The sequence below is a fragment of the Pseudophryne corroboree genome, unplaced genomic scaffold, assembly GCF_028390025.1.
Source record: "Pseudophryne corroboree isolate aPseCor3 unplaced genomic scaffold, aPseCor3.hap2 scaffold_746, whole genome shotgun sequence".
NCBI classification, from domain to species: domain Eukaryota; kingdom Metazoa; phylum Chordata; class Amphibia; order Anura; family Myobatrachidae; genus Pseudophryne; species Pseudophryne corroboree.
The window spans coordinates 294779-313725 of NW_026970326.1; the positions used below are offsets into that span (position 1 = coordinate 294779).

The 18947-nt window shown below is 53.2% G+C and overlaps 1 pseudogene; it reads right to left on the minus strand.

The window, feature by feature from the left end:
• Positions 1–18738, minus strand: part of LOC135040589 (arf-GAP with GTPase, ANK repeat and PH domain-containing protein 3-like) — an 81378-nt pseudogene extending 62640 nt beyond the window's left edge.
• Positions 18739–18947: the final 209 nt, after the last annotated feature.

Sequence of the window (18947 nt, forward strand, 5' to 3'; positions counted from 1 at the left end):
TGAGAGTAGCAGGGACAGAGAGGTGGGAATGTAGGACACTGGTAGAGTATGAGGAGGCTTGGTAGACCTGTGACAGAGAGGTTAGTGTAATGGTGTAGAGTGTGCAGGAGAACATAGAGACTGGTGAGAGTAGCAGGAGCAGAGAGGTGGGAATGTAGGACATTAGGAGAGTATGAGGAGGCTTGGTAGACCTGTGACATAGAGGTTAGTGTAATGGTGTACAATGTGCAGGAGAACATAGAGACTGGTGAGAGTAGCTGGGACAGAGAGGTGGGAATGTAGGACATTAGGAGAGTATGATGAGGCTTGGTAGACCTGTGACATAGAGGTTAGTGTAATGGTATAGAGTGTGCAGGAGAACATAGAGACTGGTGAGAGTAGCGAGGGCAGAGAGGTGGGAATGTAGGACATTAGGAGAGTATGATGAGGCTTGGTAGACCTGTGACATAGAGGTTAGTGTAATGGTGTACAATGTGCAGGAGAACATAGAGACTGGTGAAAATAGCGGGGGCAGAGAGGTGGGAATGTGGGACATTAGTAGAGTATGATGAGGCTTGGTAGACCTGGGACAGAGAGGTTAGTGTAATGGTGTACAATGTGCTGGAGATCATAGAGACTGGTGAGAGTAGCAGGAGCAGAGAGGTGGGAATGTAGGACACTGGTAGAGTATGAGGAGGCTTGGTAGACCTGTGACAGAGAGGTTAGTGTAATGGTGTAGAGTGTCCAATAGAACATAGAGACTGGTTAGAGTAGCAGGGGGAGAGGTGGAATGTAGGACATTAGTAGAGTGTGAGGTGGATTGGTAGACCTGTGACAGAGAGGTTAGTGTAATGGTGTAAACTAGAGTGTGCATGAGAACATAGAGACTGGTGAGAGTAGCTGGGACAGAGAGGTGGGAATGTAGGACATTAGTAGAGTATGAGGAGGCTTGGTAGACCTGTGACATAGAGGTTAGTGTAATGGTGTAGAGTGTGCAGGAGAACATAGAGACTGGTGAGAGTAGCAGGAGCAGAGAGGTGGGAATGTAGGACATTAGTAGAGTATGAGGAGGCTTAGTAGACCTGTGACAGAGAGGTTAGTGTAATGGTGTAGAGTGTGCAGGAGAACATAGAGACTGGTGAGAGTAGCAGGAGCAGAGAGGTGGGAATGTAGGACATTAGTAGAGTATGAGGAGGCTTAGTAGACCTGTGACAGAGAGGTTAGTGAAATGGTGTAGAGTGTGCAGGAGAACATAGAGACTGGTGAGAGTAGCTGGGACAGAGAGGTGGTAATGTAGGACATTAGTAGAGTATGAGGAGGCTTGGTAGACCTGTGACAGAGAGGTTAGTGTAATGGTGTACAATGTGCAGGAGAACATAGAGACTGGTGAGAGTAGCTGGGACAGAGAGGGGGGAATGTAGGACATTAGTAGAGTGTGAGGAGGCTTGGTAGACCTGTGACATAAAGGTTAGTGTAATGGTGTAAACTAGAGTGTGCATGAGAACATAGAGACTGGTGAGAGTAGCTGGGACAGAGAGGTGGGGATGTAGGACATTAGTAGAGTATGAGGAGGCTTGGTAGACCTGTGACATAGAGGTTAGTGTAATGGTGTAGAGTGTGCAGGAGAACATAGAGACTGGTGAGAGTAGCGAGGGCAGAGAGTGGGGAATGTAGGACATTAGTAGAGTATGAGGAGGCTTGGTAGACCTGTGACATAGAGGTTAGTGTAATGGTGTAGAGTGTGCAGGAGAACATAGAGACTGGTGAGAGTAGCTGGGACAGAGAGTGGGGAATGTAGGACATTAGGAGAGTATGATGAGGCTTGGTAGACCTGTGACATAGAGGTTAGTGTAATGGTGTAGAGTGTGCAGGAGAACATAGAGACTGGTGAGAGTAGCAGGAGCAGAGAGGTGGGAATGTAGGACATTAGGAGAGTATGAGGAGGCTTGGTAGACCTATGACATAGAGGTTAGTGTAATGGTGTAGAGTGTGCAGGAGAACATAGAGACAGGTGAGAGTAGCGAGGGCAGAGAGGGGGGAATGTAGGACATTAGGAAAGTATGAGGAGGCTTGGTAGACCTGTGACAGAGAGGTTAGTGTAATGGTGTAGAGTGTGCAGGAGAACATAGAGACTGGTGAGAGTAGCTGGGACAGAGAGGTGGTAATGTAGGACATTAGGAGAGTATGATGAGGCTTGGAAGACCTGTGACAGAGAGGTTAGTGTAATGGTGTAGAGTGTGCAGGAGAACATAGAGACTGGTGAGAGTAGCTGGGACAGAGAAGTGGGGATGTAGGACATTAGGAGAGTATGATGAGGCTTGGTAGACCTGTGACATAGAGGTTAGTGTAATGGTGTAGAGTGTGCAGGAGAACATAGAGACTGGTGAGAGTAGCGAGGGCAGAGAGGGGGGAATGTAGGACATTAGGAAAGTATGAGGAGGCTTGGTAGACCTGTGACAGAGAGGTTAGTGTAATGGTGTAGAGTGTGCAGGAGAACATAGAGACTGGTGAGAGTAGCGAGGGCAGAGAGGTGGGAATGTAGGACATTAGGAGAGTATGAGGAGGCTTGGTAGACCTGTGACATAGAGGTTAGTGTAATGGTGTAGAGTGTGCAGGAGAACATAGAGACTGGTGAGAGTAGCTGGGACAGAGAGGGGGGAATGTAGGACATTAGGAGAGTATGATGAGACTTGGTAGACCTGTGACATAGAGGTTAGTGTAATGGTGTACAATGTGCAGGAGAACATAGAGACTGGTGAGAGTAGCTGGGACAGAGAGGGGGGTATGTAGGACAATAGGAGAGTATGAGGAGGCTTAGTAGACCTGTGACAGAGAGGTTAGTGAAATGGTGTAGAGTGTGCAGGAGAACATAGAGACTGGTGAGAGTAGCAGGGGCAGAGAGGTGGAATGTAGGACATTAGTAGAGTATGAGGAGGCTTAGTAGACCTGTGACAGAGAGGTTAGTGTAATGGTGTAGAGTGTGCAGGAGAACATAGAGACTGGTGAGAGTAGCAGGAGCAGAGAGGTGGGAATGTAGGACATTAGTAGAGTATGAGGAGGCTTAGTAGACCTGTGACAGATAGGTTAGTGTAATGGTGTAGAGTGTGCAGGAGAACATAGAGACTGGTGAGAGTAGCGAGGGCAGAGAGGGGGGAATGTAGGACATTAGGAGAGTATGAGGAGGCTTGGTAGACCTGTGACATAGAGGTTAGTGTAATGGTGTACAATGTGCAGGAGAACATAGAGACTGGTGAGAGTAGCTGGGACAGAGAGGTGGGAATGTAGGACATTAGGAGAGTATGAGGAGGCTTGGTAGACCTGTGACATAGAGGTTAGTGTAATGGTGTAGAGTGTGCAGGAGAACATAGAGACTGGTGAGAGTAGCTGGGACAGAGAGGTGGGAATGTAGGACATTAGGAGAGTATGATGAGGCTTGGTAGACCTGTGACATAGAGGTTAGTGTAATGGTGTAGAGTGTGCAGGAGAACATAGAGACTGGTGAGAGTAGCGAGGGCAGAGAGGTGGGAATGTAGGACATTAGGAGAGTATGAGGAGGCTTGGTAGACCTGTGACATAGAGGTTAGTGTAATGGTGTAGAGTGTGCAGGAGAACATAGAGACTGGTGAGAGTAGCTGGGACAGAGAGGTGGGAATGTAGGACATTAGGAGAGTATGATGAGGCTTGGTAGACCTGTGACAGAGGTTAGTGTAATGGTGTAGAGTGTGCAGGAGAACATAGAGACTGGTGAGAGTAGCGAGGGCAGAGAGGTGGGAATGTAGGACATTAGGAGAGTATGAGGAGGCTTGGTAGACCTGTGACATAGAGGTTAGTGTAATGGTGTAGAGTGTGCAGGAGAACATAGAGACTGGTGAGAGTAGCGAGGGCAGAGAGGTGGTAATGTAGGACATTAGGAGAGTATGAGGAGGCTTGGTAGACCTGTGACAGGGAGGTTAGTGTAATGGTGTAGAGTGTGCAGGAGAACATAGAGACTGGTGAGAGTAGCTGGGGCAGAGAGGTGGGAATGTAGGACATTAGTAGAGTATGAGGAGGCTTGGTAGACCTGTGACATAGAGGTTAGTGTAATGGTGTAGAGTGTGCAGGAGAACATAGAGACTGGTGAGAGTAGCTGGGACAGAGAGGTGGGAATGTAGGACACTGGTAGAGTATGAGGAGGCTTGGTAGACCTGTGACAGGGAGGTTAGTGTAATGGTGTAGAGTGTGCAGGAGAACATAGAGACTGGTGAGAGTAGCGGGGGCAGAGAGGGGGGAATGTAGGACATTTGTAGAGTGTGAGGAGACTTGGTAGACCTGTGACAGACAGGTTAGTGTAATGGTGTACAGCAGGGGTGTCAAACGCACGGCGGCACCTACTGTATCCTTTTCCGGCCCGCTGGCAGGGTCGGGCAGGAGTCCTTTTGCAGCCTGACCGCCTTATATGCAGCGAGGGCAGTAGAGCGCAGCGTGCGCCTCTCCTGCTCCTCAGCCCGGTCTACGGTGGCGGCGCAGGTATCTTAAATCTGGTGCCGGTTCATGAGCCAATCAGGAGCTGTGGGTCCGCAAGCTCTGATTGGCTCATGAACCGGCGCTTGTTTTAAGATACTGGCACCACCGCCAGAGACCGGACTGAAAAGCAGGAGAGGCGCGCGCTGCGCTCTCCTGCCCTCACACACAGCCAGACAGTAGATCCCAGGCAGAAGCGAGGGTGAGCACATTGGGGGCATGTGTGTATCTGGCACTGTGGGGGCATGTGTGTATCTGGCACTGTGGGGGCATGTGTGTATCAGGCACAGTGGGGGCATGTGTGTATCTGGCACTGTGGGGGCATGTGTGTATCTGGCACTGTGGGGGCATGTGTGTATCTGGCACTGTGGGGGCATGTGTGTATCTGGCACAGTGGGGGCATGTGTGTATCAGGCACAGTGGGGGCATGTGTGTATCTGGCACAGTGGGGGCATGTGTGTATCTGGCACAGTGGGGGCATGTGTGTATCTGGCACAGTGGGGGCATGTGTGTATCTGGCACTGTGGGGGCATGTGTGCATCTGGCACAGTGGGGGCATGTGTGTATCTGGCACAGTGGGGGCATATGTGTATCTGGCACAGTGGGGGCATGTGTGTATCTGGCACAGTGGGGGCATGTGTGTATCAGGCACAGTGGGGGCATGTGTGTATCTGGCACAGTGGGTTCCTACAGTATGTAGGACTCCACAGTACCCTGCTCCTCACCTTATCTGTGTCTTCTATTCTGACCCTGCTCCTCTCCTTATCTGTGTCTTCTATCCTGACCCTGCTCCTCTCCTTATCTGTGTCTTCTATCCTGACCCTGCTCCTCTCCTTATCTGTGTCTTCTATTCTGACCCGGCTCCTCTCCTTATCTGTGTCTTCTATCCTGACCCGGCACCTCTCCTTATCTGTGTCTTCTATCCTGACCCTGCTCCTCTCCTTATCTGTGTCTTCTATCCTGACCCTGCTCCTCTCCTTATCTGTGTCTTCTATCCTGACCCTGCTCCTCTCCTTATCTGTGCATTTTATCCTGACCCTGCTCCTCTCCTTATCTGCGCATTCTATACTGACCCTGCTCTTCTCCTTATCTGTGTCTTCTATCCAGACCCTGCTACTCACCTTATCTGTGTCTTCTATCCTGACCCTGCTCCTCTCCTTATCTGTGTCTTCTATCCTGGCCCTGCTACTCACCTTATCTGTGTCTTCTATCCTGACCCTGCTCCTCTCATTATCTGCGTCTTCTATCCTGACCTTGCTACTCACCTTATCTGCGTCTTCTATACTGACCCTGCTCCTCTCCTTATCTGCGTCTTCTATCCTGACCCTGCTCCTCTCCTTATCTGTGTCTTCTATCCTGACCCTGCTCCTCTCCTTATCTGTGCATTCTATCCTGACCCTGCTCCTCTCCTTATCTGTGTCTTCTATACTGACCCTGCTCCTCTCCTTATCTGTGTCTTCTATACTGACCCTGCTCCTCTCCTTATCTGTGTCTTCTATCCTGCTCCTCTCCTTATCTGTGTCTTCTATCCTGACCCTGCTCCTCTCCTTATCTGCGACTTCTATCCTGCTCCTCTCCTTATCTGTGTCTTCTATCCTGACCCTGCTCCTCTCCTTATCTGTGTCTTCTGTCCTGAAGCTGCTACTCACCTTATCTGTGTCTTCTATCCTGACCCTGCTCCTCTCCTTATCTGCGTCTTCTATCCTGCTCCTCTCCTTATCTGTGTCTTCTATCCTGACCCTGCTACTCACCTTATCTGTCTTCTATCCTGACCCTGCTCCTCTCCTTATCTGTGTCTTCTATCCTGACCCTGCTCCTCTCCTTATCTGTGTCTTCTATCCTGACCCTGCTCCTCTCCTTATCTGTGTCTTCTATCCTGACCCTGCTCCTCTCCTTATCTGTGTCTTCTATCCTGACCCTGCTCCTCTCCTTATCTGTGTCTTCTATCCTGCTCCTCTCCTTATCTGCGTCTTCTATCCTGACCCTGCTCCTCTCCTTATCTGTGTCTTCTATCCTGACCCTGCTCCTCACCTTATCTGTGTCTTCTATCCTGCTCCTCTCCTTATCTGTGTCTTCTATCCTGACCCTGCTCCTCTTCTTATCTGTGTCTTCTATCCTGACCCTGCTCCTCTCCTTATGTGTCTTCTATCCTGACCCTGCTCCTCTCCTTATCTGTGCATTCTATCCTGACCCTGCTCCTCTCCTTATCTGCGCATTCTATACTGACCCTGCTCTTCTCCTTATCTGTGTCTTCTATCCAGACCCTGCTCCTCTCCTTATCTGTGTCTTCTATCCTGACCCTGCTCCTCTCCTTATCTGTGTCTTCTATCCTGACCCTGCTCTTCTCCTTATCTGTGTCTTCTATCCTGCTCCTCTCCTTATCTGTGTCTTCTATCCTGACCCGGCTCCTCTCCTTATCTGTGTCTTCTATCCTGACCCTGCTCCTCTCCTTATCTGTGTCTTCTATCCTGACCCTGCTCCTCTCCTTATCTGTGTCTTCTATCCTGACCCTGCTCCTCTCCTTATCTGTGTCTTATATCCTGACCCTGCTCCTCACCTTATCTATGTCTTCTATACTGACCCTGCTCCTCTCCTTATCTGTGTCTTCTATACTGACCCTGCTCCTCACCTTATCTGTGTCTTCTATCCTGACCCTGCTACTCACCTTATCTATGTCTTCTATACTGACCCTGCTACTCACCTTATCTATGTCTTCTATACTGACCCTGCCCCTCTCCTTATCTGCGTCTTCTATACTGACCCTGCTCCTCTCCTTATCTGCGTCTTCTATCCTGACCCTGCTCCTCTCCTTATCTGTCTTTTATACTGACCCTGCTCCTCTCCTTATCTGTGTCTTCTATACTGACCCGGCTCCTCTCCTTATCTGTGCCTTCTATCCTGACCCTGCTCCTCTCCTTATCTGTGCATTCTATCCTGACCCTGCTCCTCTCCTTATCTGTGTCTTCTATTCTGACCCGGCTCCTCTCCTTATCTGTGTCTTCTATACTGACCCTGCTCCACTCCTTATCTGTGTCTTCTATCCTGACCCGGCTCCTTATCTGTGTCTTCTATCCTGACCCTGCTCCTCTCCTTATCTGTGTCTTCTATCCTGACCCTGCTCCTCTCCTTATCTGTGTCTTCTATCCTGACCCTGCTCCTCTCCTTATCTGTGTCTTCTATCCTGACCCGGCTCCTCTCCTTATCTGTGTCTTCTATTCTGACCCGGCTCCTCTCCTTATCGGTGTCTTCTATCCTGACCCGGCTCCTCTCCTTATCTGTGTCTTCTATCCTGACCCGGCTCCTCTCCTTATCTGTGTCTTCTATTCTGACCCGGCTCCTCTCCTTATCGGTGTCTTCTATCCTGACCCGGCTCCTCTCCTTATCTGTGTCTTCTATCCTGACCCTGCTCCTCTCCTTATCTGTGTCTTCTATCCTGACCCTGCTCCTCTCCTTATCTGTGTCTTCTATCCTGACCCTGCTCCTCTCCTTATCTGTGTCTTCTATCCTGACCCTGCTCCTCTCCTTATCTGTGTCTTCTATCCTGACCCGGCTCCTCTCCTTATCTGTGTCTTCTAGCCTGACCCTGCTCCTCTCCTTATCTGTGTCTTCTATCCTGACCCTGCTCCTTATCTGTGTCTTCTATCCTGACCCTGCTCCTCTCCTTATCTGTGTCTTCTATCCTGACCCTGCTCCTCTCCTTATCTGTGTCTTCTATCCTGACCCTGCTCCGCTCCTTATCTGTGTCTTCTATCCTGACTCTGCTCCTCTCCTTATCCGTGTCTTCTATACTGACCCTGCTCCTCTCCTTATCCGTGTCTTCTATACTGACCCTGCTCCTCTCCTTATCCGTGTCTTCTATACTGACCCTGCTCCTTTCCTTATCCGTGTCTTCTATACTGACCCGGCTCCTCTCCTTGTATTTGTATGCAGTTTGGCATTTCCTGTGTTCTGGGTGCAGCATAGATCTGACAGCTAATAAGTAACATCCTAAAGGCATGAAGGGTTATCCCAGCACAACAACCCTGGAGAATATTCTTCACTTCCAAGAGAGATCCTGTGCTGTTTATCACTGATACGTAATCATATCTTTTAAAATCTCCAATCTTCATTTACTTCTAGGTATAAGGACATGGCGCTATAGTTATAGAGCGTATATAACAGTATACGGCGAATCACGTGAGCGGGATGTGTGAGAGGATGATGGAGGGAGGTGGGGTGTGTGAGAGGATGATGGAGGGAGGCGGGATGTGTGAGAGGATGATGGAAACGGGATGTGTGAGAGGATGATGGAGGGAGGTGGGATGTGTGAGAGGATGATGGAGGGAGGTGGGATGTGTGAGAGGATGATGGAGGGAGGTGGGAAATGTGAGAGGATGATGGAGGGAGGTGGGATGTGTGAGAGGATGATGGAGGGAGGGGGATGTGTGAGAGGATGATGGAGGGAGGGGGATGTGTGAGAGGATGATGGAGGGAGGGGGATGTGTGAGAGGATGATGGAGGGAGGGGGATGTGTGAGAGGATGATGGAGGGAGGGGGATGTGTGAGAGGATGATGGAGGGAGGGGGATGTGTGAGAGGATGATGGAGGGAGGGGGATGTGTGAGAGGATGATGGAGGGAGGGGGATGTGTGAGAGGATGATGGAGGGAGGGGGATGTGTGAGAGGATGATGGAGGGAGGTGGGATGTGTGAGAGGATGATGGAGGGAGGCGGGATGTGTGAGAGGATGATGGAGGGAGGTGGGATGTGTGAGAGGATGATGGAGGGAGGGGATGTGTGAGAGGATGATGGAGGGAGGTGGGATGTGTGAGAGAATGACGGAGGGAGGTGGGATGTGTGAGAGGATGACGGAGGGAGGTGGGATGTGAGAGGATGACGGAAGGAGGTGGGATATGTGAGAGGATGATGGAAGGAGGTGGGATGTGTGAGAGGATGATGGAGGGAGGGGGATGTGTGAGAGGATGATGGAGGGAGGGGGATGTGTGAGAGGATGATGGAAGGAATGGGATGTGTGAGAGGATGATGGAGGGAGGCGGGATGTGTGAGAGGATGATGGAGGGAGGGGGATGTGTGAGAGGATGATGGAAGGAATGGGATGTGTGAGAGGATGATGGAGGGAGGCGGGATGTGTGAGAGGATGATGGAGGGAGGCGGGATGTGTGTGAGGATGATGGAGGGAGGGGGATGTGTGAGAGGATGATGGAGGGAGGCGGGATGTGTGAGAGGATGATGGAGGGAGGGGGATGTGTGAGAGGATGATGGAGGGAGACGGGATGTGTGAGAGGATGATGGAGGGAGGTGGGATGTGTGAGAGGATGATGGAGGGAGGTGGGATGTGTGAGAGGATGATGGAGGGAGGTGGGAAGTGTGAGAGGATGATGGAGGGAGGTGGGATGTGTGAGAGGATGATGGAGGGAGGGGGATGTGTGAGAGGATGATGGAGGGAGGGGGATGTGTGAGAGGATGATGGAGGGAGGGGGATGTGTGAGAGGATGATGGAGGGAGGGGGATGTGTGAGAGGATGATGGAGGGAGGGGGATGTGTGAGAGGATGATGGAGGGAGGGGGATGTGTGAGAGGATGATGGAGGGAGGGGGATGTGTGAGAGGATGATGGAGGGAGGGGGATGTGTGAGAGGATGATGGAGGGAGGGGGATGTGTGAGAGGATGATGGAGGGAGGGGGATGTGTGAGAGGATGATGGAGGGAGGTGGGATGTGTGAGAGGATGATGGAGGGAGGCGGGATGTGTGAGAGGATGATGGAGGGAGGTGGGATGTGTGAGAGGATGATGGAGGGAGGGGATGTGTGAGAGGATGATGGAGGGAGGTGGGATGTGTGAGAGAATGATGGAGGGAGGTGGGATGTGTGAGAGGATGACGGAGGGAGGTGGGATGTGAGAGGATGACGGAAGGAGGTGGGATATGTGAGAGGATGATGGAAGGAGGTGGGATGTGTGAGAGGATGATGGAGGGAGGGGGATGTGTGAGAGGATGATGGAGGGAGGGGGATGTGTGAGAGGATGATGGAAGGAATGGGATGTGTGAGAGGATGATGGAGGGAGGCGGGATGTGTGAGAGGATGATGGAGGGAGGCGGGATGTGTGTGAGGATGATGGAGGGAGGGGGATGTGTGAAAGGATGATGGAGGGAGGCGGGATGTGTGAGAGGATGATGGAGGGGGATGTGTGAGAGGATGATGGAGGGAGACGGGATGTGTGAGAGGATGATGGAGGGAGACGGGATGTGTGAGAGGATGATGGAGGGAGGCGGGATGTGTGAGAGGATGATGGAGGGAGGCGGGATGTGTGAGAGGATGATGGAGGGAGGGGGATGTGTGAGAGTATGATGGAGGGAGACGGGATGTGTGAGAGGATGATGGAGGGAGACGGGATGTGTGAGAGGATGATGGAGAGAGGGGGGATGTGTGAGAGGATGATGGAGGGAGGGGGATGTGTGAGAGGATGATGGAGGGGTGTGTGTGAGAGGATGATGGAGGGGTGTGTGTGAGAGGATGATGGAGGGAGGGGTGTGTGAGAGGATGATGGAGGGAGGGGGATGTGTGAGAGGATGATGGAGGGAGGCGGGATGTGTGAGAGAATGATGGAGGGAGGTGGGATATGTGAGAGGATGATGGAGGGAGACGGGATGTGTGAGAGGATGATGGAGAGAGGGGGGATGTGTGAGAGGATGATGGAGGGAGGCGGGATGTGTGAGAGGATGATGGAGGGAGGCGGGATGTGTGAGAGAATGATGGAGGGAGGTGGGATATGTGAGAGGATGATGGAGGGAGGGGGATGTGTGAGAGGATGATGGAGGGGGGATGTGTGAGAGGATGACGGAGGGAGGGGGATGTGTGAGAGTATGATGGAGGGAGACGGGATGTGTGAGAGGATGATGGAGAGAGGTAGGATGTGTGAGAGGATGATGGAGGGAGGCGGGATGTGTGAGAGGATGAGGGAGGGAGGCGGGATGTGTGAGAGAATGATGGAGGGAGGTGGGATATGTGAGAGGATGATGGAGGGAGGTGGGATATGTGAGAGGATGATGGAGGGGGGATGTGTGAGAGGATGATGGAGGGAGGGGGATGTGTGAGAGGATGATGGAGGGAGGGGGATGTGTGAGAGTATGATGGAGGGAGACGGGATGTGTGAGAGGATGATGGAGAGAGGGGGGATGTGTGAGAGGATGATGGAGGGAGGGGGATGTGTGAGAGGATGATGGAGGGGGGTGTGTGAGAGGATGATGGAGGGAGGGGTGTGTGAGAGGATGATGGAGGGAGGGGTGTGTGAGAGGATGATGGAGGTAGGTGGGATGTGTGAGAGGATGATGGAGGGAGGGGGATGTGTGAGAGGATGATGGAGGGAGGTGGGATGTGTGAGAGGAAGATGGAGGGAGGGGGATGTGTGAGAGGATGATGGAGAGAGGTGGGATGTGTGAGAGGATGATGGAGGGAGACAGGATGTGTGAGAGGATGATGGAAGGAGGTGGGATGTGTGAGAGGATGATGGAGGGAGGTGGGATGTGTGAGAGGATGATGGAGGGAGGTGGGATATGTGAGAGGATGATGGAGAGAGGCGGGATGTGTGAAAGGATGATGGTGACGGGATGTGTGAGAGGATGATGGAGGGAGACGGGATGTGAGAGGATGATGGAGGGAGGGAGGTGGGATGTGTTAGAGGATGATGGAGGGAGGGAGGTGGGATGTGTGAGAGGATGATGGAGGGAGGGAGGTGGGATGTGTGAGAGGATGATGGAGGGAGGTGGGATGTGTGAGAGGATGATGGAGGGAGGTGGGATGTGTGAGAGGATGATGGAGGGAGACGGGATGTGAGAGGAAGATGGAGGGAGGGAGGTGGGATTTGTGAGAGGATGATGGAGGGAGGGAGGTGGGATGTGTGAGAGGATGATGGAGGGAGGCGGGATGTGTGAGAGGTGGGATATGTGAGAGGATGATGGAGGGAGGTGGGATATGTGAGAGGATGATGGAGGGAGGCGGGATGTGTGAAAGGATGATGGAGACGGGATGTGTGAGAGGATGATGGAGGGAGGTGGGATGTGTGAGAGGATGAAGGAGGGAGGGGGATGTGTGAGAGGATGATGGAGGGAGGGGGATGTGTGAGAGGATGATGGAGGGAGGTGGGATGTGTGAGAAGATGATGGAGGGAGGTGGGATGTGTGAGAGGATGATGGAGGGAGACGGGATGTGTGAGGATGATGGAAGGAGGTGGGATGTGTGAGAGACTGATGGAGGGAGGTGGGATATGTGAGAGTATGATGGAGAGAGGCGGGATGTGTGAGAGGATGATGGAGGGAGGGGGGTGTGTGAGAGGATGATGGAGGGAGGTGGGATGTGTGAGAGGATGATGGAGGGAGGTGGGATGTGTGAGAGGATGATGGAGGGAGGCGGGATGTGTAAGAGGATGATGGAGGGGGGATGTGTGAGTGGATGATGGAGAGAGGCGGGATGTGAGAGGATGATGGAGGGAGGTGGGATATGTGAGAGGTGGGATATGTGAGAGGATGATGGAGGGAGGTGGGATGTGTGAGAGTATGATGGAGAGAGGCGGGATGTGTGAGAGGATGATGGAGGGAGGGGGGTGTGTGAGAGGATGATGGAGGGAGGTGGGATGTGTGAGAGGATGATGGAGGGAGGTGGGATGTGTGAGAGGATGATGGAGGTAGGCGGGATGTGTAAGAGGATGATGGAGGGGGGATGTGTGAGAGGATGATGGAGAGAGGCGGGATGTGAGAGGATGATGGAGGGAGGTGGGATATGTGAGAGGTGGGATATGTGAGAGGATGATGGAGGGAGGTGGGATGTGTGAGAGGATGATGGAGAGAGGCGGGATGTGTGAGAGGATGATGGAGGGGGGGGTGTGTGAGAGGATGATGGAGGGAGGTGGGATGTGTGAGAGGATGATGGAGGGAGGTGGGATGTGTGAGAGGATGATGGAGGGAGGCGGGATGTGTAAGAGGATGATGGAGGGGGGATGTGTGAGAGGATGATGGAGAGAGGCGGGATGTGAGAGGATGATGGAGGGAGGTGGGATATGTGAGAGGATGATGGAGGGAGGTGGGATGTGTGAGAGGATGATGGAGGGAGGGAGGTGGGATGTGTGAGAGGATGATGGAGGGAGGGAGGTGGGATGTGTGATAGGATGATGGAGGGAGGCGGGATGTGTGAGAGGTGGGATATGTGAGAGGATGATGGAGGGAGGTGGGATATGTGAGAGGATGATGGAGGGAGGCGGGATGTGTGAAAGGATGATGGAGACGGGATGTGTGAGAGGATGATGGAGGGAGGCGGGATGTGTGAGAGGATGATGGAGGGAGGCGGGATGTGTGAAGAGGATGATGGAGGGAGGCGGGATGTGTGAGAGGATGATGGAGGGAGGTGGGATGTGTGAGAGACTGATGGAGGGAGGTGGGATATGTGAGAGTATGATGGAGAGAGGCGGGATGTGTGAGAGGATGATGGAGGGAGGGGGGTGTGTGAGAGGATGATGGAGGGAGGGGGGTGTGTGAGAGGATGATGGAGGGAGGTGGGATGTTTGAGAGGATGATGGAGGGAGGTGTGATGTGTGAGAGACTGATGGAGGGAGGTGGGATATGTGAGAGTATGATGGAGGGAGGTGGGATGTGTGAGAGGATGATGGAGGGAGGCGGGATGTGTGAGAGGATGATGGAGGGAGGGGGGTGTGTGAGAGGATGATGGAGGGAGGTGGGATGTGTGAGAGGATGATGGAGGGAGGTGGGATGTGTGAGAGGATGATGGAGGGAGGCGGGATGTGTAAGAGGATGATGGAGGGGGGATGTGTGAGAGGATGATGGAGGGAGGTGGGATGTGTGAGAGGATGATGGAGGGAGGGGGATGTGTGAGAGGATGATGGAGGGAGGTGGATGTGTGAGAGGATGATGGAGGGAGGTGGGATGTGTGAGAGGATGATGGAGGTAGGTGGGATGTGTGAGAGGATGAAGGAGGGAGGGGGATGTGTGAGAGGATGATGGAGGGAGGGGGATGTGTGAGAGGATGATGGAGGGAGGTGGGATGTGTGAGAGGATGATGGAGGGAGGTGGGATGTGTGAGAGGATGATGGAGGGAGTTGGGATGTGTGAGAGGATGATGGAGGGAGGTGGGATGTGTGAGAGGATGATGGAGGGAGACGGGATGTGTGAGGATGATGGAAGGAGGTGGGATGTGTGAGAGACTGATGGAGGGAGGTGGGATATGTGAGAGTATGATGGAGAGAGGCGGGATGTGTGAGAGGATGATGGAGGGAGGGGGGTGTGTGAGAGGATGATGGAGGGAGGGGGGTGTGTGAGAGGATGATGGAGGGAGGTGGGATGTGTGAGAGGATGATGGAGGGAGGTGGGATGTGTGAGAGGATGATGGAGGGAGGCGGGATGTGTAAGAGGATGATGGAGGGGGGATGTGTGAGAGGATGATGGAGAGAGGCGGGATGTGAGAGGATGATGGAGGGAGGTGGGATATGTGAGAGGTGGGATATGTGAGAGGATGATGGAGGGAGGTGGGATGTGTGAGAGTATGATGGAGAGAGGCGGGATGTGTGAGAGGATGATGGAGGGGAGGGGTGTGTGTGAGAGGATGATGGAGGGAGGTGGGATGTGTGAGAGGATGATGGAGGGAGGCGGGATGTGTAAGAGGATGATGGAGGGGGGATGTGTGAGAGGATGATGGAGAGAGGCGGGATGTGAGAGGATGATGGAGGGAGGTGGGATATGTGAGAGGTGGGATATGTGAGAGGATGATGGAGGGAGGTGGGATATGTGAGAGGATGATGGAGGGAGGTGGGATATGTGAGAGGATGATGGAGGGAGGGAGGTGGGATGTGTGAGAGGATGATGGAGGGAGGGAGGTGGGATGTGTGATAGGATGATGGAGGGAGGCGGGATGTGTGAGAGGTGGGATATGTGAGAGGATGATGGAGGGAGGTGGGATATGTGAGAGGATGATGAAGGGAGGCGGGATGTGTGAAAGGATGATGGAGACGGGATGTGTGAGAGGATGATGGAGGGAGGCGGGATGTGTGAGAGGATGATGGAGGGAGGTGGGATGTGTGAGAGGATGATGGAGGGAGGCGGGATGTGTGAGAGGATGATGGAGGGAGGCGGGATGTGTGAGAGGATGATGGAGGGAGGCGGGATGTGTGAGAGACTGATGGAGGGAGGTGGGATATGTGAGAGTATGATGGAGAGAGGCGGGATGTGTGAGAGGATGATGGAGGGAGGTGGGATATGTGAGAGTATGATGGAGAGAGGCGGGATGTGTGAGAGGATGATGGAGGGAGGGGTGTGTGTGAGAGGATGATGGAGGGAGGTGGGATGTGTGAGAGGATGATGGAGGGAGATGGGATGTGTGAGAGGATGATGGAGGGAGGTGGGATGTGTGAGAGGATGATGGAGGGAGGCGGGATGTGTAAGAGGATGATGGAGGGAGGGAGACGGGATATGTGAGAGGATGATGGAGGGAGGTGGGATATGTGAGAGGATGATGGAGGGAGGCGGGATGTGTGAGAGGATGATGGAGGGAGGCGGGATGTGTGAGAGGATGATGGAGGGAGGCGGGATGTGTGAGAGGATGATGGAGGGAGGCGGGATGTGTGAGAGGATGATGGAGGGAGGCGGGATGTGTGAGAGGATGATGGAGGGAGGCGGGATGTGAGAGGATGATGGAGGGAGGGAGGTAAGATGTGTAAGAGGATGATGGAGGGAGGGAGGTAAGATGTGTAAGAGGATGATGGAGGGAGGTGGGATATGTGAGAGGATGATGGAGGGAGGGGGATGTGTGAGAGGACGATGGAGGGAGGTGGGATGTGTGAGAGGATGATGGAGGGAGGTGGGATGTGTGAGAGGATGATGGAGGGAGGGGGATGTGTGAGAGGATGATGGAGGGAGGGGGATGTGTGAGAGGATGATGGAGGGGTGTGTGTGAGAGGATGATGGAGGGAGGTGGGATGTGTGAGAGGATGATGGAGGGAGGGGGATGTGTGAGAGGATGATGGAAGGAGGCGGGATGTGTGAGAGGATGATGGAGACGGGATGTGTGAGAGGATGATGGAGACGGGATGTGTGAGAGGATGATGGAAGGAGGTGGGATGTGTGAGAGGATGATGGAGGGAGGTGGGATGTGTGAGAGGATGATGGAAGGAGGTGGGATGTGTGAGAGGATGATGGAGACGGGATGTGTGAGAGGATGATGGAGACGGGATGTGTGAGAGGATGATGGAGGGAGGTGGGATATGTGAGAGGATGATGGAGGGAGGCGGGATGTGTGAGAGGATGATGGAGGGAGGTGGGATGTGTGAGAGGATGATGGAGGGAGGTGGGATGTGTGAGAGGATGATGGAGGGAGGTGGGATGTGTGAGAGGATGATGGAAGGAGGTGGGATGTGTGAGAGGATGATGGAGGGAGGCGGGATGTGTGAGAGGATGATGGAGGGAGGTGGATGTGTGAGAGGATGATGGAGGGAGGTGGGATGTGAGAGAGGATGATGGAAGGAGGTGGGGTGTGTGAGAGGATGATGGAGGGAGGTGGGGTGTGTGAGAGGATGATGGAGGGAGGGGGGATGTGTGAGAGGATGATGGAGGGAGGCGGGATATGTGAGAGGATGATGGAGGGAGGCGGGATGTGTGAGAGGATGATGGAGGGAGGTGGGATGTGTGAGAGGATGATGGAGGGAGGTGGGATGTGTGAGAGGATGATGGAGGGAGGTGGGGTTTGTGAGAGGATGATGGAGGCGGGATGTGTGAGAGGATGATGGAGACGGGATGTGTGAGAGGATGATGGAGGGAGGCGGGATGTGTGAGAGGATGATGGAGGGAGGTGGGATGTGTGATAGGATGATGGAGGGAGGTGGGATGTGTGAGAGGATGAGGGAGGGAGGTGGGGTGTGTGAGAGGATGATGGAGGGAGGCGGGATGTGTGAGAGGATGATGGAGGCGGGATGTGTGAGAGGATGATGGAGGGAGGTGGGATGTGTGAGAGGATGATGGAGGGAGGTGGGATGTGTGAGAGGATGATGGAAGGAGGTGGGATGTGTGAGAGGATGATGGAGGGAGGTGGGATGTGTGAGAGGATGATGGAGACGGGATGTGTGAGAGGATGATGGAGGGAGACGGGATGTGTGAGAGGATGATGGAGGGAGGTGGGATGTGTGAGAGGATGATGGAGGGAGGTGGGATGTGTGAAAGGATGATGGAGGGAGGTGGGATGTGTGAGAGGATGATGGAAGGAGGTGGGGTGTGTGAGAGGATGATGGAGGGAGGCGGGATGTGTGAGAGGATGATGGAGACGGGATGTGTGTGAGGATGATGGAGGGAGTGGGATGTGTGAGAGGATGATGGAGGGAGGTGGGATGTGTGAGAGGATGATGGAGGGAGGTGGGATGTGTGAGAGGATGATGGAGGGAGTGAGGGTGTGAGAGGATGATGGAGGGAGGTGGGATGTGTGAGAGGATGATGGAGGGAGTGAGGGTGTGAGAGGATGATGGAGGGAGGTGGGATGTGTGAGAGCATGATGGAAGGAGGTGGGGTGTGTGAGAGGATGATGGAGGGAGGCGGGATGTGTGAGAGGATGATGGAGACGGGATGTGCGAGAGGATGATGGAGGGAGGGGGATGTGTGAGAGGATGATGGAGGGAGGTGGGATGTGTGAGAGGATGATGGAGGGAGGTGGGATGTGTGAGAGGATGATGGAGGGAGTGAGGGTGTGAGAGGATGATGGAGGGAGGTGGGATGTGTGAGAGGATGATGGAGGGAGGTGGGGTGTGTGAGAGGATGATGGAGGGAGGTGGGGGTGTGTGAGAGAATGATGGAGGGAGGTGGGGTGTGTGAGAGGATGATGGAGGGAGGTGGGGTGTGTGAGAGGATGATGGAGGGAGGTGAGGAAGGGAACAGATGAGTACTCACTAGGGGTGTCACAATCTGCACACATGCTGTTCCCCCTCACGCTCCGGATAGACTGGATGGCGAGAGCATCACTTTGACTGCCGAGACGAGTCTGGAAAGGAAGGAGAGGAATGAGAGGCAATGAGCAGGACATGGGGAGGGAGACATCACTGGAGAGGGAACGTGGGTCACTTTACCTTATTTTTTGTACTCTCGCACCCCTGTAGACTAGCTAAGATTTGGCTCTCGATGGCCTGAACCCAAAGCTCCCGATCCTCGTACAGAGATGCCTCAAAGTGCCAGCTCTGACCAGTGAGAGTGACACAATGACAAAGCCGTAGGATTCTTCTGGTTCTACATTGCGACAGAGTGTTAGAGTTACTCCATCTCCCAGGTCTCATATATCGGTAATTATCATTTTCATCCATGATGCCTACAGTGTATACATCAGCCTACGTCTCCCCTCAGTGTGACTATCCTGATACACCCTCAGATTCCCTTGTGTCCAGAGCTCTGATCCCTACAGTGTATACATCAGTCTACGTCTCCTCTCAGTGTCACTA